Here is a 25,957-nt window from a genome sequence, read left to right on the forward strand (position 1 = left end):
TGTATGATGCTAGGAGTAAGGGAATCAGTGGTAGAAGCAGGACATTGTGATGCTCTATTATGGTGTTCCGTGGTTTCCGCGTATAGCGTCCCGATTTAAGAGTTGTTTAGAGTCTTAGGTTAAGAAGGCTAGTAATGTATCAGGTATTCTAGTGGGAGCCCTTCATGTATTGTCATCAAGAGGGATTATTTAAGGAAGTGGATCTCCGAAGGTAGGTTCTGTGTTATGGCGGTTGTCGCCAGAGTCTGTAATGCATATCGGGGCAAGTGTGTGTGTAACTATCTATGATAGTCTTTGGTGCATGAGTTAGTAAACATAGTGTGGCGTTGTAATGAGAATGAGAGTATAGGGTGAAGCTACGGGGAGCCGTAGTATTCACCAGTCAGAGGGTGCTGTGATGCTACGAGGAGCCGTAGTGCTCACAAGTCAGAGAGAGAGAGAGAGAGAGAGAGAGTCGTGATACTACGGGGAGCCGTTGTATTCACCAGTCAGAGGGTGTTGTGATGCTACGAGGAGCCGTAGTACTCAAAAGTCAGAGAGAGAGAGAGAGATAGAGTCGTGATACTACGGGGAGCCGTAGTATTCACCAGTCAGAGGGTGTTGTGATGCTACGGGGAGCTGTAGTACTCACACGTCAGAGGGAGGGAGTCGTGGTACTACGGGTAGCCGTAGTACTCACTAGTTAGTTGGTGTTGTGATACTACAGGGAGCTGTAGTACTCACTAGTCAGAGGTTGTCGTAATGTTGCGGGAAGCCATAGTACCCACTAGACAGTAAGAGAGTGTGATGGTAGAGTGTTCTCTAACAAGCGCATGATGCAGAAGAATTTTAGGCTTGAGTAGCCCTAGTTTTGAAGTTTATGGAGCCTAGTGGTTAAACCGGGACGAGACTGGGGTCTCCGTCTCTGTCGGGAGGGTCAACGAGGCGCACGGGAGGATATGCGCAGCAGACGCTAGAGGAATAGAGCTGAATCGATCTTCGATTGGATTATATCTTTTATGAGGAAAAGGGGATTCCGTGACTTGCGTGTCACTGGGTCGTGATAATGGTCATGGGGAGTAAGTTAGTGAGATATTTTGGATCATGTTATGTGTGACCTTTGGGGGTTCAGCTGTGGGGCCAAAAGCTGACCTGGTGCTCGGTGTCGAAGATGAATATGAGAAATGAGCTAGAATTTACCATGGTGATGTCTGTGGACACGTCAGAATGAGCAAGAGGTTCAGACGCTCGAGGTTATGTTTCGGGCATGTGTATTAGATTTCGGGGGAAATTGTGGCCCGTATTTGCCCTTGGCAGAGTTTTCCTACAACAATAGCCATCTTTAGTGCATCCGCATGCCACCCTTTGAGCTGTTGTAAGGAAGGGGGTATCGGACCCCATTTACTGGGGAGAGGTAGAGCAACGTGTGATGGGAAGTACAGAGATCGTGTTTCAGACATCAGAGCACATACAGTAGGTCAGACAGAGGTTGTTGACCGCTCGGAGTCGCCAGAAGAGTTATGCGTATAGGCGCCGGTTCGAGCTCGATTTTTTTTATCAATGACTTCGTGCTCCTGAAGATCTCTCCTTGGAAGGGAGTGATTCGATTCAGGAAGAGGGGCAAGTTGGGGCCCTGATATATCGGTCCTTTTCGGGTGATCGCGAGGGTAGGCAGGATAGCCTACCAGTTGGGGCTACCTGCAGAGCTAGGTAAGATTCATGAAACTTTCCCATGTGTCGCAGCTGCGAAAGTGTATAGCGATGAGTCGGCAATAGTGCCATTAAAGGATATTCAAGTGGAGGTGGGCCTAAACTACGTTGAGAGATCAGTGGCTATTTGGAATCGAAAGATCAAGGTTCCAGGGAACAAAGAGGTGCCTCTGGTGCAGGTCCAGTGGCAACACCGGAAGAGGTCAGAGCTTACTTGGGAGCCGGAGCGCGAGATGCGTGAGCAGCATCCAAAGTTGTTTCAAGAGTAAGACTTCGAGGGTGAAGTTTGATTCTAGTGGGGGAGAATTGTAACATCCGGATATCCAGGTATGGGAATTTGAGTATTTTTATATTGGGAATGAGGAGACTCGGCGAGTTGATGCCTCAACTCGTCAAGTAGGATCGCGTTTTGGGGACCAGTTTTATGAAGGGACTCGACGAGTCGGGTATTTAGACTCGCCGAGTCATCGCTGTCAAGGAAAACCCTAATTTTCCGGGTTTGGGACCTATTTAAAGGCCCTTATGGCCTTCAGTGGCGGCCACCTACACCATGGAGAGACTCCTATCGAACCAGAGAGCTGAGAAAGTGAAAAAGAGCTATTTTGGAGCATTCTTGAAGTGGTTGTGCAATGGAGTAGTCATTTCCAGCAAAGGGAGTTCAAGGGGGTGTCGATTCAGAGCTTCTGAGCTTGCATCTTCACCACAGAGGTATCAAATCGTTCTCCCTTTTCTGTTTTGGGTAAGATTGGTGATTTTAGGGTTTTCTAGCTTCTTTTATGGCATGATTTGTGGAGTATAGTGTCCCATTGAGTGTGAAGCCTTAGATCTGGACCCAAAGAGGTCCAGAGAGTCCCTTCCACCCTGCTTTATGCATTCTATTTGGAGTAATGAGCTAGAGTTGTTATGTAATGAAGGGTTTCACCCAAATGAGCTTGTAGAACCTTGCATGAGTGCCCAAGGTTCGACCTTTTCGTGGTTATTGGCTTTGAGGGAGTTAGATCTATGGGTTGGGAAAGCAGATCTGACCTCAGAAGGTCAATAGAGTTTGTGCATGGCATGAACTCGCTGAGTTGTTCTTGAGACTCGGCGAGTAGGGTTGGGGTTTCATGTAATTTGTTCAGCGAGTAGACTTACCGGGTTGGGGGATGACCCAGTGAGTCAGGGAGAGTCAATAGGGGGCTGAGTCAAGCCGGAACTCGCCGAGTTGTTCTTGATACTCGGCGATCTGAGTCATGGTGGCCCCGCGATTCATGCCAGGTGGAACTCGTCGAGTGAGGGAAGTACTCGACGTGTCATGAGAGGATCCGAGGGAGTCAGTGAACACATGTAGACTCGCCGAGTCACTCTAGTGCACTCGCCGAGTCCGGTCAAAGTTGACCGTTGACCAGAGTTGACCAATGTTGACTTGATAGGGTTAGTCAACCCTAGTTGTGAAAGTGTTAATTAGTGATATATTGTATTATAGGAGGACTATAGCTCGGGGGATCGAGCACGAGCGATTTCAGGGATTTACGAGTTATCGAGATACGCGAGGTGAGTCTTCTCACTATACTTTACCTTGAGTAGGTAATCAGAGTTATGTGACAGAGTATGTGTATGTTATGTGTATGTTATGTGTTGTACTGCATTATTTCTATGTGATTTATGTTGTGCATGTTTACAGAGTTAGAACCGGAAGGTTCTCAGAGTTAGAACCCGAGGGTTCACAGAGTTTGGGTGCACGGACCCATAGAGTTATAGCCTTGAGTGGCTAATGTGTGTTATGTGTGGTATTTTGGGGAACTCACTAAGCTTCGTGCTTACAGTGTTTTGTGTTATGTGTTTCAGGTTTCTCTCAGGATCACGGGACGGCACCGGCTCGATTGTACACACCAGAGAAAGAGTCATGTTTTGAAGATCCTGGTTTATTATGCAAGTGAAAATGGAATTATGTTTTGTAATTTGATTATGAACGGGATTTTAAGAAAAGTGTTTTTTTAAGAATTAAACGATTATTTTTAAATGAAAAATTGTTTTGAAAATTACGGTGTTACAGTGTGCGGCTGGGGATGGGTGTTCGGCCGCACACACCTTGTTTGGTGTGTTTGGCCCGATTTTGTGATGCTACACACATTCTAACCCATCCTACGACTCATATCTTGATTATACTAAGTCTCAAGCACTCCTATAGAACCAAAACTTCATTATAAAATAGCAAAACATGGCTAGCTTTGATAAAAATGAATTTCGTCCCATCATCCCCCCGTTAGAAGGAATTTCGTCCCGAAATTAGAGTTTAAGAAAATAAGTAGTTACAGATAACTAAGTAAAAAGACGAGGATATTTTAGTTTCATCTGATCCTCTCGCTCCCATGTGATTTCAGGTCCTTGCTTGGCGTTCCAACGAACCTTCATTATCAGGATACGACTTTGTTTTGTTTGCTTGACCTCCCGGTCCATGATCTCTATAGGTTCTTCCACGAAGTTTATGCTCTCATTTATCTCGATCTTGTTGAGTGGGATTACAAGAGTCTCGTTGGACAGACACTTTTTCACGTTCGAAACATGGAAAGTAGAACGAACGTTACTGGGTTCACGAGGTAAGTTAAGTTAGCTACCAGGCCGATTCTGGCAGGAATCTCGAAAGGCTGTATATATCTTGGATTTAGCTTTCCATGCTTTCCAAAGTGTATCAAGCCCTTCCAGGGTGAGACCTTCAATAGAAAACGGTCGCCCACCTGGAATTCCAATGGTTTCCTTCGTTTATCTACGTAGCTTTTCTGTTGGTCTCTAGAGGATTTCAATCGTTCACGAACCTGAACGATCTTCCCTGTCGTTTCCCGAATGATCTCCGGACCCGTGAGAGTGCTTTCAGGAACTCATCCTTTAGTTAACTGGGTATCACCCACCGCAGCCCAGCACAGTGGAGATCTGCACTTTCGGCCATAGAGGGCCTCTAATGGACCAGCCTTTATGCTCGTTTGATAACTGTTGTTGTAGGAAAATTCGACAAGGGGTAAATGAGTATCCCATGCTTTCCCAAAGTCGTTCACATAGGCTCGCAACATATCTTCCAAGGATTCGATAGTCCTCTCACTTTGTCCTTCGGTCTATGGATGCTAGGTTGTACTCATGTCCAACCTAGTTCCTAGGGAACTTTGTAGCGACTGCCAGAACCTCGAAGTGAATCTACTATCCCTGTCCGAGATAATGGATATGGGAAAACCATGCAGTCGTATAATTTCCCATATGTAAGTTCTTGTAAACTTCTCCATCTTCTCTGTTTCTTTGATAGGCAGGAAGTGTGCGGACTTGGTCAATCTGTCGATAATGACCCAGATGGTATCAAGTCTACCCGTTGTCTTGGGCAACTTGTTATGAAATCCATAGTGATCTGCTCCCACTTCCGTTCTGGTATCTTCGGTTGTTGTAAAAGACTGGAGGGTTTCTTGTATTCGACCTTGACCTTGGTGCAAGTAAGGCATTTACTCATGAAGGTAGCAATATAACTTTTTAAGATCCAAATACATCTTATCTGAACCTGGGTGGAAGGAATAACGAGTGTTGTGTGCCTCCTTCATGACCAAGTCTCTGAAACCACCGTGTTTCGGTGTCCAGATCCGATCCATGAAGTATAAGGCTTCACCACCCTTGACTTCCATATTCTTATCCATCCCTCTCAGGGATTCACCCGCCACATTTCTAGGATTCAAAGGGTCAAGCTGAGCTTCCATAATTTGCGTGGACAAGTGTGAATGGATAGTCATAGTCAATGACTTGACTCTACGACCAAAATATTCTTTCCGAATTAGGACGTCAACTAATACGTTGGCTTTTCCGGGATGATAGCGAATTTCACATTCGTAATCACTGAGTAGTTCGACCAACCATCGTTGTCTCATGTTGAGCTCTCTCTGGCCGAATATATGTTGTAGGCTCTTGTGGTCTGTAGAGATTGTGCTTTTTGTACCGTACATGTAACAGCTCAAAATTTTCAAACAAATTTTTCATTTTAAAAACATAATTGTTTCCATTTTAAACGAGGCATAAATAGATTAATTGTTCTGTCAAATACAATTATTCAAAATCCTAAGATCATAAAGACAATCTTCAGTGTGTATCGATCATGTCGGCGCCTTCCCACGGTCCTCGCTAGTACCTGAAATACATGCACAACAACTGTAAGCATAAATGCTTAGTGAGTTCCCCAGTATACACTTACGCACATACGCCTTTCCAGGCCCTGACCTTCCGGTCCTCATAACATAGTCGCCTTCTGGCCCATAACATATTGCCTTCCGGCCCACGTATCATACATAAGCACACATAGCAATTAACTTACCACATATAGCATACATATCACATAACATATCCGACCTTCCGGTCACACAGTCAAACCCATTCCGGGTACAGTATAGTGAGAAGACTCACCTCGTAAATGCTGAAAGCTAGCAACTCCTGAAATCACTCGTGCACAATCCGACAAGCTACAACCTTCCTATAACATCACATATCTCATTAACACTTATAACTTCTAAGGATGACTATCCCTAAGAAGTCAGACTTAGGCCAACTCTGGTCAACGGTCAACGGTCAGCTCGACCGGACTCGGCGAGTACCATGGCGACTCGGCGAGTCTAGACGTCCTCCAACGTTCTGAGATTCCTTATCTACTCGTCGAGTACCCTCCTCGACCCGACGAGTTACCCTTGAAGGAATCGCGGGGCCACCCCGACTCCACTCGCCGAGTCTGAAGAACAACTCGGCGAGTCCCAGTAAATCTTCAAGCTACTCGCCGAGTCTGAAGAACAACTCGGCGAGTCCATGCCATGCAGACGAGCAACTGCTTCCTGAATTACGTGTGGTCCCGAGATATACAACCATGGGACTTTCTGGACTTCTAAACATCTCATTACTGGGGTATAAACGTTTGGGTAATAACATAATAACCCATCTAATCACTAAATGGGTTTCATAAACCCTAACTTCATAAACACAACAAACAACAGAAGGGAATCCGAAATATTACCTGGAATATGCCCTCTCTGTGTTTCCAAACCGCAGAACTCGAATCCTTTGCTGTTCCTTTAGCCAAAACCTTTCTCCTCTTTGCCCCACAACCTCTTCAAGCCCTAATATCCTCCAATCTTGCTCTAGATGCCCACAACCGTTTAGGGTTCCTTTCAATCGACTAAAAACGAACAATGACGGCACATAAGAGCATTATATACGATCCAAAACCGCACGGTTAGGGTTTCTGCTGAACAGCGTCGACTCGCCGAGTCCATATCTGGACTCATCGAGTCCAGTCGCGGACCCGCGACTAGGTCTGCGATCCTACTCGGCGAGTCTAGGCTCCAACTCGCCGAGTCCCCTCTCAACTCACCCCAAAAACATAATTAACAATACCTGAGATTTCGGGCTGTTACAGTACAGGTAGTGTATCCAGATCTTCAGAGCAAACACAACTGCTCTTAGTTCAAGATCGTGAGTGGTGTAGTTGACCTCATGTGTCTTTAACTATCTTGAGGCATAGGCGATGACCTTACCTCGTTGCATTAGAACACAACCGAGCCCTTGATTTGACGCATCACAATAGACAACGAAGTCTTCTATCCCTTCGTTTGGAACGCTCTTTCCTGCTTCTCTTCCCAGTCAAAGGCTACGCCCTTCTGGGTCAATGTTGTAAGAGGTTTCTCAATTCAGGAGAAGTTCTATATGAACCTGCGATAGTAGCCAATGAGGCCTAGAAATTGACGAATTTCTGTAGGCGTCTTAGGTGTTGACCAGCTCTCAATGGCTTTGATTTTGGAAGGGTCCACGTGTATTCCCTCTACGCTAACCAAGTGCCATAAAAATTTGACTCTTCGGATCCAAAATTTGCATTTCAAGAACTTCGCATAGAGATTCTCGGAACGTAGTGTTTCTAAGACCTGTCACAGATGTTGACTATGCTCCTCCCTAATACGAGAGTAGATAAGTATGTCATCGATAATGACGATGACAAACTGATCCATGTAAGGACGATACACACTATTCATTAAGTCCATGAATACTGCGGGTGTGTTTGTTAATCCGAATGGCATCACTACGAATTCGTAGTGCCCATAATGAGTTCGGAAGGCTGTCTTCAGAACACCCTCCCCTAGCACTCGTAGTTGGTGATATCCAATTCTTAAGTCAATTTTGGAAAAGAAATTTTTCCCTTGAAGTTGATCAAATAAATCGTCAATACGAGGCAAAGGATAACGATTTTTGACGGTCAATTTGGTCAGCTCCCTGTAGTCGATGCACATACGAAACGATCCATCTTTCTTCTTGATGAACAAGACTGGAGCTCCCCAGGGTGAGAAGCTTGGTCTTATAAAGCCCTTGCTGAGCAATTTTTTAAGTTGACAGGACAATTCTTGCATCTCTGTAGGTGCTAGACAATAGGGCGATTTGGCTACAGGGGTAGCCCCTGGAACTAAGTCGATTCAGAACTCGACTTGACGTTGTAGAGGTAATCCTAAGAGTTCTTCTGGAAAGATGTCGGGAAAGTCGTGTACTACTGGAATGTGCTTAATAGATTTCGTTTCTTGGCTCACATCGACCACATGAGCAAGGAATGCGTGACATTCCTTTCACAAGAATTTCTGAGCTTGAGTGCTCGAGATGATACGAAGATTCGTGTCGGGTTTGTCGCCATAAACTACTAGAGTTTCTCCAGATGGCAGATTAAGGCGAACAACCTTTTCGTAACACATGATGTCGGCACGATGAAGACTCAACCAATCCATGCCGATAATGACATCGAAAATTTTAATTGATGCCTACATGAGGTCAATCGAAAATGAATGGCTATCTAAAGTTAGGGTACACCCTATGAATATACTACTAGTGCTCTCTGTCTTTCCACTAGCCATTTGTACAGTGAACGGTTCTTTAAGTGCTCGTGATTATTGCTTAAGTAAATTAGAAAAATTTTGGTTCACGATACTCCTCTCCGCTCCACTATCAAACAGTATGCATGCATAAGAGTTATTGAGGAGAAACGTACCAGTGACCACTATGGGGTCGGCAACCACCTCCTCGTGGCCTATGGCCAAAACTCTTGCCACTCCACAGGCATTCCCTGCCTTCGGGCAGTTTCTCTTTTAGTGGCTCACCTGGCCACATTCGTAGCAAGCCTAGCCCACAACAGTTCTAGGGACTTGTGTGATTGGGCTCGCCGGAGCTTTGCAGAAATGGTTAATGTGTCCCTTCCTGTTGCAGTTCAAACACTGCATTTCCCGGCAGGCACCGATATGGTGGAAGTTGCATTTGTTGCACATAGGCAAACTTCCAATGTACTGCTCTACCGGAGCAGCAACGGAAGGTGCTAACACAGCGTGCGCTGCCATGACCTGCTGCTTTTTGGCAGCCTTCGTATTCATTTTCTCCTCCAAAAACTTCCACTTGGAATCAACGGTTTTGGCGGGTTCTAAGATGGCCAAGGTTGTTGTTGCGGCCGAGGTACGAACCCCATGGTCTATAAGCCGCTATGCCAATCACTTGGCACTATCGAATGTAGTGGGGTTTCAAGCCAAAACATTTCCCTGGAATGGAGGCACCAACCCACTTATGTACCTTTCAATCTTCTTCCCCTTTATATGAACCATGTTGGGACAGAGGGCCACCAGCTCACAGAACCTGGCGGTGTAGGAGACTATGTTAGAGCCCTTCATCGTTAGGCTCCACAGTTCTTCCTCTAGCTTTTGGATTTCGCCACTTGCGCAGTACTCCTCAATCATGAGGTCTTTCAAAGTTTCCCAGCCCATAGCATTAACCACTACAAGAGATAGTGATGTAACAGCCCAAAATCTCAAGTATTGCTAAGTTGCATTTTGGGGGTGTTTTAGAGGGGAGACTCGGCGAGTTGGAGCTAGACTCGCCGAGTGGGGTCGCAGCTTCGGTCGCGGGTTCGCGACTGGACTCGACGAGTCCAGGTATGGACTCGGCGAGTCGACGCTGTTCAGTGGAAAACCCTAGCCGTTCAGTTTGGGACGTATATAAGGGATCTTATGCCTCCATTGTTCGCCTTTTTGGCCGACTGAGAAGGACCCTAAATCGGTTGTGGGCATCCAGAACAAGGATTGAAGATCATTGGTGATTTGAGGAAGTTATTGTCCAAGAAGGAGAAGGTTTTGGCTAATGGGACAGCAAGGGAATCACGTTTTGAGGCTTGGGGACACTGAGAGTGCATGATTCAGGTAACCTTTCGGATTATTTTCTGTTATGGGAATGTGTGCATGGATTTAGGGTTTGTGAAACCCATTTGGAGATTAGATGGATTGTTGTGTTGTTATCCAACGTTTATAACCCTGTATTAGTACCCCTTAGAGGTCCAGAAGGTCCTATGTTTGTATATTCGGGAAAATATGTATCTCAGGAAGCAGTTTGATCGACTGCATGGCGTGGACTCGCCGAGTCGGATGATCAGACTCGGCGAGTAGCTTGAAGATTCACTGGGACTCGCCGAGTTGTTCTTCAGACTCGGCGAGTGGAGTCGGGGTGGCCCCGCGATTCTTCCAGGAGTGACTCGTCGAATTAAAGAGGATACTCGACGAGTAGAAGGGGAATCTTAGAGGATTGAAGGACGACCAGACTCACCGAGTCGCCAGGGAACTCGCCGAGTCCAGTCGAGCTGACAATGGTCTGTTGACCAGAGTTGACCGATGTGATTTCTTAGGGTCAGTTAACGTGGGAGATAGAAGTATTAATAGGGGATATATGGTGTTACAGGGAGCTTGTAGCTCGGAGGATCAAGTGCAAGAGATTTCAGGAGTTGCTATCTTCCAGTGTCCGCGAGGTGAGTCTTCTCACTATACTTCACCCGGAAGGGTTTGATTGTGTGACCGGAAGGTCAAGTATATTATGTGTTATGTTTATATGCTATAAATGGAAAGTTAGCTGCTACGCGTGATATACGTGCTTATATATGGGCCGGAAGGCAAAGTATTATGTGACAGAAAGGGCAGGTTGATATATGATATATGTGCTTTATGTGTTAGAGTATTTGTATTATGTGTTATATATGTGTATGGGCCGGAAGGCAATTAATTTATGGGCCGGAAGGCGATTATGTTACGGGCCGGAAGGCAATGTTATGTGGACCGAAAGGTCCGGGCCGGAAGGCGAGTATCTCATGGGCCGGAAGGCATTGTACAGTTGACCGGAAGGTCAGGGCCGGAAGGCGTATGTGGGTAAGTCGTATATTGGGGAACTCACTAAGCTTCGTGCTTACGTTGTTTATGTTATGTTGTTTCAGGTTCTTACAGTAACGCGGGATGGCAACGGTTCGGTTGTACACACCGAAGAAAGAGTTGTGTTTTGGAGGATCTGGTTTTCTGTTATAACGAAAATGAAACTATGTTTTGTAATTCGAATGTGAATAAGATTTTAAACAAGTGTTTTAATATTAAATTGATTATTTAAATGAAAATTTTGTTTTTGGAAATCTCGGTGTTACAAATTGGTATCAGAGCCTTGGTTTGAGGGATTCGGACGCGCCTACGGGTGAGTCTGGACTCAAACTGAGGAATTAAGAAAAGGTTTTCAAATAAATAGTTTTCTAAAAGTGAATAAGAGTTCAAAGAGAAAGTAAGAAAGAGCAGTGTGTACAATCAGCCAGAGCCAAACGGTGATTTCCCAAAATACCCTTACTTTTGTATTATGAAATATCTATTATGCACTTTATGAGACATTATTGCATGCTAGAGACAGGCTAGGTATTTCACATCTTAGGACTAGAGTGGCCTGATTTGTGATGCCTTAGTCTAGGGTTGCTGTTATATGTACGTTATGCTTTTGTGTGTATGTGATGAGTGAGAGCATCTAGTTAGAACGCACAAGGGGTAAAGCTACAGAGTACAGTGGTACTTCCGAGGATGAGCCGAGAAGGTGGAGCTATCACAGCTAGGGAGTCCTATGTATGCTTCGATGATCGAATGCTGCTTGCTTCGTGCTTTGTGGAGTTCTCGATGATGGGAGACAGCTACTAAGTGAGTATGACGATACTCAGGAGGTAGATGTTTGGCATCATTAGGAGCTCTTCAGCAGCTGATAGCAAAGAAGTGGGAGGACGGCGGAATGGGCTAGAGATTAAACCTAGCCAAGATGGGTGCGCGGGTAGAGTAGAGGATTTCGCTGGGGAGCGAGCATGCAAGATGGGATTGGTGAAAAAGAGCAGGTTTATCAGCTACTTCGGAACTCTGGGATGGTCCGTCTGGAAAGTATGGGTAGATGTGGCAGGTAGTATGGGCCCGTACTACTGAAAGCAGAGGACCCATACTTGATACAGGGGGCATCCTAAAGGTCCTAAGGAACAGATTGAGGGGTGATGTTATGGTTCGGATACCATACATCGGAGCGGATACAGAGTGATGTTATGGTCCGGGCACCATACATCGGAACAGATTGAGATAGATGTTGTGGTCTGAGTGCTATACGTTGGAGCAGATTGGGGAGTGGTGCTATGGTTCAGGTACCATACACCGAAGCATGTTGAGGAGGGATGTCATGGGATGAGTACCATGGTTCGTAGTGGATGATGCTTGTGGCTATCTTGTTATCCGGTTATGACCGATGAGGTAGAGATTGGACGCTATGGGTTTCAGGCCTGTAGACCATGATTGAGTACGGAGAGGCGTTCCTCGAGGGGAAAGGCGAGTGCCTATCAGAGTATTTTGGTAAGAGTCAAAGACAGGGGAGAATTTCAGCTGAGTCGAGCAATCAGACGTCAGAGGAGAGGTCACCTTTTGGGTGAGTAGTGTCATTTATGCTCGTGTGCAAGACGCGAGGGGTCTGGTGTTTCAGTGCTGGATTTGGGAGTACACCCTGCAGGTAGTTATCGATAATGACTTCCCTCAGAGCATCAGGTAGCGGGTGTACCGCGAGACAGAGATTTACCGTGAACAGACAGTCAGTTGGGGCTGAGGTAGTCGAGAACCACACCACACCTAATTGAGAATAACAGGTTGGGTTATAGTGGTAGCAGTGAAGAGTTCAGACGAGTTTTGCAGTACGGAGAGTTGTCGTCTATGTTGAGAGTAAGTCCCTGTCCTTGGGACAAATCCGGCGTTGGATACGGGTTGATGAGCTGAGATGGGAGGAATGATGATGCTGCGGTGCAGTCTACGAGCCAGATATGTTATCGAGCAGTGCAGGTGCTTAGTATTAGATCAGTATGGGACTTGGAACGATTAGAGGCGGCCGTGATGAGAAGTTCTTGGAGAGTTAGCTGGAGGTTCAGAGTATAGGGGATTGATTGACTCCATAAGGGGAGGGACTATCGGGTGTTGCACAGCACTTTTCTGGAGCAGATACGACTTCGCTGGTGAGAGATAGTCGTGGGTTGATTGTATACTAATTGGTGTTGGTTCGAACCCTAGTGGGGGAGAACCGGGTGCAGTATGTAAGAAAGCAAGAATTGTCAGGAGTAGTAATAAGTGGAGTATAGAGGTGCAGTAGGAAAGCATGAAACCATAGGTGTCGATGATCGAGTAAAAAGGGGTTACATCGGAGCTTGCGGGTCCGGTGGTGCATGCCGCAAGTGCGGAAAGGAGGGGCACTGCGCACGGGATTGTTGGCAGTCAGTGTCAATTCGGGACTTAAGGAGGACAGGATGGAGCGGAGCCCCAGAGGGCTCAGGGTCGTGTTTACCTGCGTACGGCAGAGGGAGACGGAGCAGTGCCGGAGACAGCTGCGGGTATGATGCTTTCATGACGTCTTAATTGTCTTGCATTGTTTTGGCGTATTGTTTGTGCTGGTATCTTGTATGGATTTCGATGCGGTATTCGTTGTTTCGCGGGTCTGGCATGGTTATGGATTGGTGCTTCAGGTTTTCGCTTTGGCATTCGTTATTCCCTGATGGTTGGGTATGGTTATAATTGGTGTTTTAGTGTCAGTAGTCTTGTACGGTTTTCGTTGTGATGTTCATCCTTTGGGCAGATTGTGAGTTTGGTTATGGGTTATTGTCGAGGATTCCTTTGGTTAGCGTTCGTGGGGGTTGTTAGGGGAGATGCGGCACTGGGTTGATTGTCGAGTAGCATCTACAGTCGTGGAGTGGATGATTGAAGGACTAGAATCTTGTGAGTGGGTTGATCAGGGAGGAGGTGTGTTTTGCTGGGGGTTGCTTGTGCTTGTGGGAAGCAGTCAGTGTGTGATTGTTCTCTTTGTACAGGATTGTTCTGTAAGGTCGTTAAGGACGATCGGTGGCAGTTAGTCAGTGCTTTAGTGGGGGAGAATTAGGAAATTCTCCGGGAGATCGATGAGTATGTGAGGGTGCTTAGCTGCCGGGATTCAGCAGTGTTTGTCAGCGCAAAGTATAGGCCGACGAGAGCGAGTGTTGGGCATGCGGGGTGAGATACAGACCTATGGCATTTGATTGTGGAGGCCTGAGAGGAGGCCGGAATCAAGCTTGAGTAAGTAATCGGAATTTTGCGATCAGAATATTGGTACGTTTGAGGTACGTGATGGGTTGTACTGCATTAATCCCACGGGATTATGTTGTGCATGTTTCTAGAGCTGGAACCGGAAGGTTCCCAGAGTTAGAACCTGAGGGTTCACAGAGTGGGTGTACGGACCCACAGAGATATAGCCTCGAGTGGCTAGTATGTGTTATGAGGGTCGGTCCAGTCATACTGGAGACTCTGTTGGTACTGCTGGCTTAGTCGAGATTTGCGGATCGCGTATGTTGCAGTGTGATTGCATTGGAAGGTCTGGCCCCGGGTCATTGATCTTGTTTAGCGGAGGCAGTGATTTTGATGAGTGGAGGGAGTACATGAGATTGAGAGCCCCTGCAATGAGAATCAGAGTATGTGGATAGCGGTTATGCAAAAAGGGTGGTGTCGCTTGGGGCGAGCACCGTGGCACCGGTTGGAGTGGCATTATGGCCAAGAGAGTTCCTTGGAAAAAGGAAAAGAGGAAGGTGTGTAACTCCGAAGGGGTGCAAGTACACGAAAGTGAAAGCTGCAGAGCAGAGTTATGGTTAGAGTATTTCAAGTATGGTTTCGAGCATCGTGTATGCGATAGTGAAGTAGGAACCCATCCGGGTTGGGATGACTGACGAGACTCAGAAAGGATGCAAGGGAATAGAGAATCTTAAATTCTCAGTGTGATTCTGATCAGGGTATAGGCGGATATTGGTGGTTCGTCTTAGGAGATGTTCGAGGATATCATCAGTGAATCGGGTTTTTTTTTCAACCTGCGAGTGTTGGGACTAGTTCAGTATGTGTATGTGATGGCAAGAGGGAACTTGTGAGAGTTGATCTGAGAGGGAGAATGGATCTCTCAGTCGGTCCGGAATGGGCAAAGTGGGCCTTGGATCGGGGATAGGATGGTTCAGGGTTCCCTAACCCTTATAGGTTGAGTGATCGTTGAGATTTGGAGCAGAGTGCATCTTGGGTAATTTCCGATTACAGAGAGTGATGAGCAGTTCAGAGTTCGTGCTTTAGTTGACAGGGCGGACTCAGCAGGTTAAAGAGAGTTAGTGATCGTCTAGAGTTAACAGGAAAGTTATGCAGGCAGACGCCGTTACGAGCATGTGATTCCGGTCGGCGACCTCGTATTTCTGTCGGGGTGTTTCAATTTAGAAAGAGGGGTAAATGGGGGGCCCCGGTATGTTGATAGGAAGGGTGACCTATCGTTGGAGCTGTCAACGGGATTGGGACGGATCCATGACACTGGTATGTGTCGCAATTGAAGAGGTGTATAGCGGATGAGTCAGCAGTGGTTCTACTAGAGAACGATTAGGTGGATACGAGCCTGTATTACGTCGAGAGGCCAGTGGCCGTCGGAGATCGGAAGATCAAGGTTCTGAGGAACAAGGAGGTACCTCTGGTATTGGTTCAGTAGCGGCTTTGGGAGAGATCGGTAGTGTCTAGGGAAGCCGAAACGTGAGATGCAGGAGCAGCAGCCAGAACTGTTTTCAGAGTGAGACTTCGAGGGCGAAGTCTGATTCTAGTGGGGGAGAATTGTAACAGCCCAAAATCTCAAGTATTGCTAAGTTGCATTTTGGGGGTGTTTTAGAGGGGAGACTCGGCGAGTTGGAGCTAGACTCGCCGAGTGGGGTCGCAGCTTCGGTCGCGGGTTCGCGACTGGACTCGACGAGTCCAGGTATGGACTCGGCGAGTCGACGCTGTTCAGTGGAAAACCCTAGCCGTTCAGTTTGGGACGTATATAAGGGATCTTATGCCTCCATTGTTCGCCTTTTTGGCCGACTGAGAAGGACCCTAAATCGGTTGTGGGCATCCAGAACAAGGATTGAAGATCATTGGTGATTTGAGGAAGTTATTGTCCAAGAAGGAGAAGGTTTTGGCTAATGGGACAGCAAGGGAATCACGTTTTGAGGCTTGGGGACACTGAGAGTGCATGATTCAGGTAACCTTTCGGATTATTTTCTGTTATGGGAATGTGTGCATGGATTTAGGGTTTGTGAAACCCATTTGGAGATTAGATGGATTGTTGTGTTGTTATCCAACGTTTATAACCCTGTATTAGTACCCCTTAGAGGTCCAGAAGGTCCTATGTTTGTATATTCGGGAAAATATGTATCTCAGGAAGCAGTTTGATCGACTGCATGGTGTGGACTCGCCGAGTCGGATGATCAGACTCGGCGAGTAGCTTGAAGATTCACTGGGACTCGCCGAGTTGTTCTTCAGACTCGGCGAGTGGAGTCGGGGTGGCCCCGCGATTCTTCCAGGAGTGACTCGTCGAATCAAAGAGGATACTCGACGAGTAGAAGGGGAATCTTAGAGGATTGAAGGACGACCAGACTCGCCGAGTCGCCAGGGAACTCGCCGAGTCCAGTCGAGCTGACAATGGTCTGTTGACCAGAGTTGACCGATGTGATTTCTTAGGGTCAGTTAACGTGGGAGATAGAAGTATTAATAGGGGATATATGGTGTTACAGGGAGCTTGTAGCTCGGAGGATCAAGTGCAAGAGATTTCAGGAGTTGCTATCTTCCAGTGTCCGCGAGGTGAGTCTTCTCACTATACTTCACCCGGAAGGGTTTGATTGTGTGACCGGAAGGTCAAGTATATTATGTGTTATGTTTATATGCTATAAATGGAAAGTTAGCTGCTACGCGTGATATACGTGCTTATATATGGGCCGGAAGGCAAAGTATTATGTGACAGAAAGGGCAGGTTGATATATGATATATGTGCTTTATGTGTTAGAGTATTTGTATTATGTGTTATATATGTGTATGGGCCGGAATGCAATTAATTTATGGGCCGGAAGGCGATTATGTTACGGGCCGGAAGGCAATGTTATGTGGACCGAAAGGTCCGGGCCGGAAGGCGAGTATCTCATGGGCCGGAAGGCATTGTACAGTTGACCGGAAGGTCAGGGCCGGAAGGCGTATGTGGGTAAGTCGTATATTGGGGAACTCACTAAGCTTCGTGCTTACGTTGTTTATGTTATGTTGTTTCAGGTTCTTACAGTAACGCGGGATGGCAACGGTTCGATTGTACACACCGAAGAAAGAGTTGTGTTTTGGAGGATCCTGGTTTTCTGTTATAACGAAAATGAAACTATGTTTTGTAATTCGAATGTGAATAAGATTTTAAACAAGTGTTTTAATATTAAATTGATTATTTAAATGAAAATTTTGTTTTTGGAAATCTCGGTGTTACAAGTGACTTGACATGGCTATTCCACCATGTCAGGGCTTTGTCTTCAAAGGTGCAAGTGGCGAACTTGACCTTGCTACCCTCTGGACAGGAACAGATTTCGAAAACCGATTTGGTCTTCTCGAGCCATTGCGAGAGGGAAATGACTCCGCTAGTCCCTCTGAAGCACTTGGGCTTGTAGTTAGTGAAGTCCTTATAGGAGCACTCTCTCAAGCGCACAGGAGCTTCACGAAGAGTAGATTGAATCGGGGTTCCTCCCCCAGTGGACCCAAAATAAGGATAATGAGCCATGGCTGTTGCCACTACCGTAGCTACTGCAACATTTAGAGTTGCATTATCGATTTGAGGAGCAGGTGGTGTTTAAGTTGATGGGGGATTGCGTCTTGTTGATCGGCGTGGAGGCATCTTTTAACTATAAGTTTAGAAAGATGAAGATATTGATAAGAATTTAATAAATAAAATTGATGAGAACGCGTCATGGACTAACTCTCCATAGTCCAATAGCACGATTGATTGCAAATGAAAGCATTTGGATGTAATTTCCATGAGATTAGTTATCTGTCAATTGTACTGGAATTACGGATATAATAAGTTCGGAAAAATGACCTAGAAGTAGGTCTTACATCAACCAAGATGGGAATATTTTGACAGAACTATGACCTAATCAAGACCTAACAGGTCTAAGTTTTACAGGGATATGAAATTAGACTAAATTTTTTTACATAAATTAGTTTATATCCAAAAGAGAAGTAGATGAGACTCTATCGGCGATGAGAACTACTAGAGTGAGTTCTTGAATCCGACAGAAGACGTTCTATGTCCCTCACGCGCCTATTGGATCTTACTTGCGGAGCTCGAAATTCCCTAACTTCAACTTCGCTTTCAGCAAGTTCTCTCTGCAGAGCTGCATTGTGGACCAGAGTCCTTTCATGAGCAGACTCCAACTAACTAATACGGACTATGTTAATGCCATATTTGGCGTCAATCTCCATGACTCGGTCGATAGCTACTCGACCTTGTTTGGTGTTTCGAGAAATCCTACGAACCATGATGGGTAGGACCCTGTCAGCTGAACCTCCCTCGGTGAGGTTATAGAAGCTTTTGTCTCCATTGTAGGGAATAGGTTGACCCTATTCCTGACTCCATCTATTTAAGTTTATGGCCCTCAGAGGTGTGGGTCCTTGAAATGCTGGACGATTGTAACAGCCCGAAATCTCAGGTATTGTTAATTATGTTTTTTTGGGGTGAGTTGAGAGGGGACTCGGCGAGTTGGAGCCTAGACTCGCCGAGTAGGATCGCAGACCTAGTCGCGGGTCCGCGACTGGACTCGACGAGTCCAAATATGGACTCGGCGAGTCGACGCTGTTCAGCAGAAACCCTAACCGTTCGGTTTTGGATCGTATATAATGCTCTTATATGCCGTCATTGTTCGTTTTTAGTCGATTGAGAGGGACCCTAAACGGTTGTGGGCATCTAGAGCAAGATTGGAGGATATTAGGGCTTGAAGAGGTTGTGGGGCAAAGAGGAGAAAGGTTTTGGCTAAAGGATCAGCAAAGGATTCGAGTTCTGCGGTTTGGAAACAGAGAGGGCATATTCCAGGTAATATTTCGGATTCCCTTCTGTTGTTTGTTGTGTTTATGAAGTTAGGGTTTATGAAACCCATTTAGTGATTAGATGGGTTATTATGTTATTACCCAAACGTTTATACCCCAGTAATGAGATGTTTAGAAGTCCAGAAAGTCCCATGGTTGTATATCTCGGGACCACACGTAATTCAGGAAGCAGTTGCTCGTCTGCATGGCATGGACTCGCCGAGTTGTTCTTCAGACTCGGCGAGTAGCTTGAAGATTTACTGGGACTCGCCGAGTTGTTCTTCAGACTCGGCGAGTGGAGTCGGGGTGGCCCCGCGATTCCTTCAAGGGTAACTCGTCGGGTCGAGGAGGGTACTCGATGAGTAGATAAGGAATCTCAGAAAGTTGGAGGGCGTCTAGACTCGCCGAGTCGCCATGGTACTCGCCGAGTCCGGTCGAGCTGACCGTTGACCGTTGACCAGAGTTGACCTAAGTCTGACTTCTTAGGGATAGTCACCCTTAGAAGTTATAAGTGTTAATGAGATATGTGATGTTATAGGAAGGTTGTAGCTCGTCGGATTGTGCACGAGTGATTTCAGGAGTTGCTAGCTTTCAGCATTTACGAGGTGAGTCTTCTCACTATACTGTACCCGGAAGGGTTTGACTGTGTGACCGGAAGGTCGGATATGTTATGGGATATGTATGCTATATGTGGTAAGTTAATTGTTATGTGATATGTATGCTATATGTGGTAAGCTATTTGTTATGTGTGCTATGTATGATAAGTGGGCCGGAAGGCAATATGTTATGGGCCGGAAGGCGATTATGTTATGAGGACCGGAAGGTCAGGGCCTGGAAAGGCGTATGTGCGTAAGAGTATATTGGGGAACTCACTAAGCATTTATGCTTACAGTTGTTGTGCATGTATTTCAGGTACTAGCGAGGACCGTGGGAAGGCGCCGGCATGATCGATACACACTGAAGATTGTCTTTATGATCTTGGGATTTTGAATAATTGTATTTGACAGAATAATTAAGCTATTTATGCCTTGTTTAAAATGGAAACAATTATGTTTTTAAAATGAAAAATTTGTTTGAAAAATTTGAGCTGTTACAACGATGGTTTGGGTTTGGGTCTTGAGCAGCTGGGGGTTGGTTGTTGACTTCTGGCTCTGAGTCAAAACCATCAGAAAAGCCTTCAGCTTCATGATCATCCACTAGGATTGGGTGATCATCTTCTGGCTCTTCTCCAAACCATCAGAAAAGCCTTCAGCTTCATGATCATCCCGATTTGTGATGCCTTAGTCTAGGGAAGTTGCCTATATGAGATGCTTTGCTAGTATGCGGGTAGATAGAGCGTATCAGAAGTAGAGTACTCACTATCCGGAGTTTGGGGAGGAGGACTTGGGATGAACATTGATGCGGTGTGGTCGGTAGTGTTGGGCCCGTACTACCGAGGACACCGGGTCAGTGGGAGGCCCAAGTAAGAATCCCTGGATATCTGAGACTTAGTAGGGTTGCGTATCGAGTACGATTATACTCGATAGAATCTCTGATAGTTTTATGTTGTATTTCAGAGATATCATGGTTAGACCGCGTCACGGAGCAAGTACGAGCGGTGTGAGTGACGAGGATATTCGTCAGATGATCCACGAGGAGGTGGCGGCGGCGATCCGGGCTGAGATCCCGGAGATGTTTGGGTCTATCAAGACCACCCTGATGGAGACGTTCGACGAGCGGTACGCCGCATTGACTGAGGCTGCAACCGCTGCAGCTACCGCAGCTGTGGCCGCTGCTAGGCCACAGGGGGGTGATTCATTGCTGTTCCGAGAGTTCAGCAACACGAAGCCACCAAAGTTCGATGGGATGCAGGATCCGATTGCTGCGATGAGGTGGATCGCAGATATAGAGGGGTGCTTCTACACTTGTTCATGCCCGGAGCACCTGAGGGTACGGTTCGCTTTGAACCAGCTCCGTCTGGGAGCAAAGGACTGGTGGAAGTTCGTGACGGCGAACTTCACTTTGGCAGAGACTGCGGCAGTGACATGGGAGGGGTTCACTACCATGTTCAGGGAGGAGTACGTTCCCCCGATGGAGCGGGAACGATTGGTTCAGGAGTTCTTAACCCTCAAGCAGGGTACTGATTCGGTGGCGGCGATCACGCGGAAGTTCCATGAGAGGGCGATGTTTTGCCCCGAGCTGGTGGCCACAGAGCAGGCTCGGATGAGCCGGTACTTGGGTATTCTGAGAAGGGAGATCCGGGAGTTTGTGTCAAACTCCACTTACCATACTTTTACTGAGCTTCAGGCGAATGCCAGGAAGCGTGAGATCGAGTTAGAGACTCAGGCCAGGGAGGAGGCCGAGTCTCAGCAGGCAGACCGGCGGCCGGCTCAGTCTCAACCGGCAGCCAAGCGGATCAAGTCCGCCGATTCGAGGACGGGAGGTTCGAAGAACCGCACTTGCGTAAAGTGCGGCAAGGGTCACGATGGGGCGTGTCGAGCCGGTGCCTGCTACAAGTGCGGCAAGGAGGGGCACATTGCTAGGGAGTGCCCCAAGGGGTTTATGGTTTGCTTCCATTGCAACCAGACCGGCCATCGGAAGGCCGAGTGTCCGCAGCTTCGTCAGGGATCTGCACCTGTTGCCAGGACTACTGAGACTCGACCGGTGAAGGTCGAGGCCCCGAGGGCTCGTGGGAGAGCCTTTCAGCTGACTGCGGAGGAGGTCCGCGCTGCGCCCGATGTTGTGGCAGGTATGTTGTAATTTGTGTAATTATTTTAATGTCGATATGTTATGCTTATGTTATTATGCGCGTAGGAACTTTCCTTGTGAACTCTGTGCCTGCCTTAGTGTTATTTGACTCGGGTGCGAGTAGGTCCTTTGTGTCCTTAGCCTTTAGTCAGCAGATCGACGTTAGTCGTGAGTCATTGAGCCGACCTTTGCGAGTTTCTATAGCTGACGAGAAAGTGATTCGTGCTACGGAGGTTCTGCGGGGATGTGTACTAGAGATTTTCGGGGTTGAATTCCCGATTGACCTGATTCCTATTGCGATGGGGGATGTCTGTGTTATCGTGGGCATGGACTGGTTGAGCCGATTCGGCGCTGTCATCGACTGCGAGCGTCAGTTGGTGACCATACGAGACCATAGTGGGGGAGTTCTTTCGGTGTACGGTGAGGGTACCCGTTCAGGATCAGCTTTTTGTTCGGCCGCTAGGGCGAGGCAGTGTCTACAGCAGGGTTGTAAGGGTTTTGTGGCGTATGTGACGGATACGCGGGAGGTTTCCGAGAGACCGAAGTCAGTTAAGGAGGTCCCTGTGGTGCGTGAGTTTTCAGATGTTTTTCCCGAGGAACTGCCGGGAGTACCTCCTGTGAGGCAAGTAGAGTTTGGTATCGATCTGGTTCCGGGGGCCGCGCCTATTGCTAAAGTGCCTTATCGTCTTGCACCTCCAGAGATGCAAGAGTTGTCCTCGCAACTCCAGGAGTTGCTGGGAAAGGGATTCATTCGGCCGAGCAGCTCGCCATGGGGAGCACCCATTCTGTTCGTCAAGAAGAAGGATGGTTCACACCGGATGTGCATTGATTACCGGGAGTTGAACAAGCTAACGGTCAAGAACCGTTACCCGTTGCCTAGGATCGATGACTTATTCGATCAGTTGCAGGGAGCATCTTGGTTTTCCAAGATCGATCTGAGGTCAGGATACCATCAGGTGAGGGTACGGGAAGAGGACGTCCAGAAGACAGCGTTTAGGACGCGATATGGGCATTATGAGTTTGTGGTGATGCCTTTTGGACTCACCAATGCCCCGGCTGTGTTCATGGATCTCATGAACAGGGTATGCAGGCCGATGTTGGATCGGTCAGTGATTGTATTTATCGACGACATTCTGATGTATTCGAGATCTAGAGAGCAGCATGAGGAGCATTTGAGGGAGGTCCTGGAGGTATTGAGGTCGGAGAAGCTTTATGCAAAGTTCTCCAAATGTGACTTCTGGTTGCGGGAGGTCCAGTTTCTAGGACATGTGGTTAATCAGAAAGGGATATTAGTCGATCCGGCCAAGGTTGAGGCGGTGATGAGTTGGGAAGTGCCGAAGTCACCCTCTGAGATCAGGAGTTTCCTTGGGTTGGCAGGATATTACCGGAGATTTATCAAGGATTTTTCCAAGATCGCAGTGCCACTCACCAGATTGACCCGGAAGGGTGTTGCATTCTCATGGGGACCCGAGCAGCAGACCTCCTTTGAGACACTTCGCCAGAGATTGTGCGAAGCCCCGGTATTAGCTCTCCCAGAAGGAATGGAAGATTTCGTGGTATATTGCGACGCATCGATTTCGGGATTGGGTGCAGTGTTGATGCAGAGGAGTCATGTGATAGCTTATGCGTCGAGGCAGCTGAAGCCTCATGAGACGAGATATCCCACACATGATTTAGAGTTGGGGGCAGTAGTGTTCGCTCTCAAAATTTGGCGTCACTACTTGTATGGGGTTCGATGTACGATATACACGGACCATAAGAGTCTGAAGTATTTGATGGATCAACCCAACCTAAATATGCGTCAGAGGAGGTGGTTGGATGTGGTCAAGGATTATGATTGTGAGATCCTGTACCACCCAGGCAAGGCTAATGTGGTAGCCGATGCATTGAGCCGCAGGGCGGAGAGCACTCCATTGCGAGATGTATGTTTGAGACTGACTGTGATGACTCCAGTATTGGACGCTATTCGTGGAGCCCAGGCAGAGGCTGTGCGACCAGAAATGCGGAGGAAAGAGCGGGTTGTGGGGTTAATCTCAGAGTTTGTCAAGGATAGTCGAGACCTTATGACGTTTCAGGGTCGGATTTGGGTACCGTTCGTGGGCGGTACGCGTATTACGTTGATGGAAGAGGCTCATAGATCTAAATTCTCGATCCATCCCGGTGCTACAAAGATGTATTTGGATTTAAGGAAGGAATATTGGTGGCCCTGTATGAAGAGGGACGTAGCATGGTTCGTTGAGAGGTGCTTGACCTGCCGTAGGGTTAAGGCCGAACACCAGAGACCGCATGGCAAGTTGCAGCCATTGGAGATCCCCGAGTGGAAGTGGGAACAGATCACTATGGATTTTATCACCAAATTGCCAAGGACTGCTAAGGGAGTTGACGCAATTTGGGTGATTGTGGATAGGTTGACGAAGAGTGCACACTTCCTTGCCATCAGTGAGAGTTCTTCAGCGGAAAAGTTGGCGGAGATATACGTGAAAGAGGTGGTGTCTAGGCACGGGGTGCCGATCTCGATTGTGTCAGACCGCGATGTGCGCTTCACTTCCAGGTTCTGGAAGAAATTCCATGAGGAGCTGGGTACTAAATTGCATTTTAGTACCGCATACCATCCCCAGACAGACGGTCAGAGCGAGCGGACGATTCAGACGCTGGAGGACATGCTCCGAGCGTGTGTGTTAGACTTCGGGGGTAGTTGGGATGCGTATTTACCATTGGCAGAGTTCTCCTACAACAACAGCCATCATTCGAGCATTGGTATGCCACCTTTCGAGCTATTGTATGGTAGGAGGTGTCGGACCCCCATTTGCTGGGGAGAGGTGGGACAGAGAGTGATGGGCAGCACGGAGATCGTGCTCCAGACGTCAGAGCAGATTCAGCGAGTGAGACAAAGGTTATTGATTGCCCAGAGCCGACAGAAGAGTTATGCAGACAGGCGCCGATCCGAGCTTGAATTTCAGGTCGGCGACTTCGTTCTCCTGAAGGTCTCTCCTTGGAAAGGAGTGATTCGGTTCAGGAAGAGAGGCAAGTTGGGGCCCCGGTATATTGGGCCATTTCGTGTGATTGCAAGGATAGGTCGGGTAGCCTATCGGTTGGAGTTACCAGCGGAGTTGGGTCAGATCCATGATACTTTTCATGTGTCGCAGTTGAGGAAGTGCATAGCCGATGAGTTGGCAGTGGTTCCATTGGAGGATATTCAGGTGGATGCGGGCCTGAATTACGCGGAGAGACCTGTGGCGATCAGGGATCGGAAGATCAAGGTTCTGAGGAACAAGGAAGTACCTCTGGTTTTGGTTCAATGGCAACACCGTAGGGGATCGGAAATGACTTGGGAGCCGGAACGTGAGATGCGGGAGCAGCATCCGGAACTATTTGCAGAATGAGACTTCGAGGGCGAAGTCTAACCCAAGTGGGGGAGAGTTGTAACAGCCCGAAATCTCAGGTATTGTTAATTATGTTTTTTTGGGGTGAGTTGAGAGGGGACTCGGCGAGTTGGAGCCTAGACTCGCCGAGTAGGATCGCAGACCTAGTCGTGGGTCCGCGACTGGACTCGACGAGTCCAGATATGGACTCGGCGAGTCGACGCTGTTCAGCAGAAACCCTAACCATTCGGTTTTGGATCGTATATAATGCTCTTATATGCCGTCATTGTTCGTTTTTAGTCGATTGAGAGGGACCCTAAACGGTTGTGGGCATCTAGAGCAAGATTGGAGGATATTAGGGCTTGAAGAGGTTGTGGGGCAAAGAGGAGAAAGGTTTTGGCTAAAGGATCAGCAAAGGATTCGAGTTCTGCGGTTTGGAAACAGAGAGGGCATATTCCAGGTAATATTTCGGATTCCCTTCTGTTGTTTGTTGTGTTTATGAAGTTAGGGTTTATGAAACCCATTTAGTGATTAGATGGGTTATTATGTTATTACCCAAACGTTTATACCCCAGTAATGAGATGTTTAGAAGTCCAGAAAGTCCCATGGTTGTATATCTCGGGACCACACGTAATTCAGGAAGCAGTTGCTCGTCTGCATGGCATGGACTCGCCGAGTTGTTCTTCAGACTCGGCGAGTAGCTTGAAGATTTACTGGGACTCGCCGAGTTGTTCTTCAGACTCGGCGAGTGGAGTCGGGGTGGCCCCGCGATTCCTTCAAGGGTAACTCGTCGGGTCGAGGAGGGTACTCGACGAGTAGATAAGGAATCTCAGAAAGTTGGAGGGCGTCTAGACTCGCCGAGTCGCCATGGTACTCGCCGAGTCCGGTCGAGCTGACCGTTGACCGTTGACCAGAGTTGACCTAAGTCTGACTTCTTAGGGATAGTCACCC

The sequence above is a fragment of the Lactuca serriola genome, chromosome 2, assembly GCF_051521515.1.
Source record: "Lactuca serriola cultivar US96UC23 chromosome 2, Lser_US96UC23_V15, whole genome shotgun sequence".
In the NCBI taxonomy this organism is placed as follows: domain Eukaryota; kingdom Viridiplantae; phylum Streptophyta; class Magnoliopsida; order Asterales; family Asteraceae; genus Lactuca; species Lactuca serriola.